This window comes from Rhipicephalus microplus, unplaced genomic scaffold, assembly GCF_043290135.1.
Source record: "Rhipicephalus microplus isolate Deutch F79 unplaced genomic scaffold, USDA_Rmic scaffold_13, whole genome shotgun sequence".
Taxonomy (NCBI): Eukaryota; Metazoa; Arthropoda; class Arachnida; order Ixodida; family Ixodidae; genus Rhipicephalus; species Rhipicephalus microplus.
In genome coordinates, this window is record NW_027464586.1 from 24,747,648 (window position 1) to 24,748,399 (window position 752).

The window sequence follows — 752 nt, forward strand, 5'->3', positions numbered from 1 at the left end:
TTTGTACGGGGCTGATGGCGGGCTTGCTGACGGCGACATGATCTCTACGATACGGCTCTGACAATTCCTGCTGCATTGTCGAAGATATATCGCTGCGCTCCGATGTGCAGGGTTTTGAAGCGTAATCAAAATTGTACGGACTTGCTTCTAGCAAAGGTTACAAGCGGTTTTCGTGCAGTTTGAACTTGGCGCGTGAAATATTTGCCAATGCTGAAATAAGTGCCATTTAGTTTTGGGCCGCTCAAAAGGATAGATTGTTTAGTTTTGAAGGATGAATGCTTAACGATAATGGGTCGTTTCTGGTTAGTGTTCTAACGCCCTAGACGATGTGCACGCTCTATATCTTTAGTCTCGACTGTAAGACCAAAGCTTTCGAGGCAGCGGTTAATGATTATTTGTTCTGATTGAGCGTATGTTTCCTTCGGGTTGGTGTCGGGAAACCCGTAAAATATTAAGTTGTTGTGTCGGGAACCGTTTTCGAGGTCTTCAAGGCGCCCTTCAATGTCACACATACGATGGGTTAGCTGACTGGTCTTAGAATGAAGGGCGTCGACTTCTGTTCGGAGAGCTGGAAGACTTTGGTAATAATTTTTTTTAAGTCTGCGAGACGGGTGCTTAGATTAGTGATAGTGTTGTTTGTACTTGTTAGCTGGGTTTTGAGGCTCTGCATCTCGGTTCTTAGAGTGACCTGGCCGGCAAACAACCTTCTCAGTTCTTCGAGGAGGATTTTGTCAGGACCGGGGTTTGTCTCT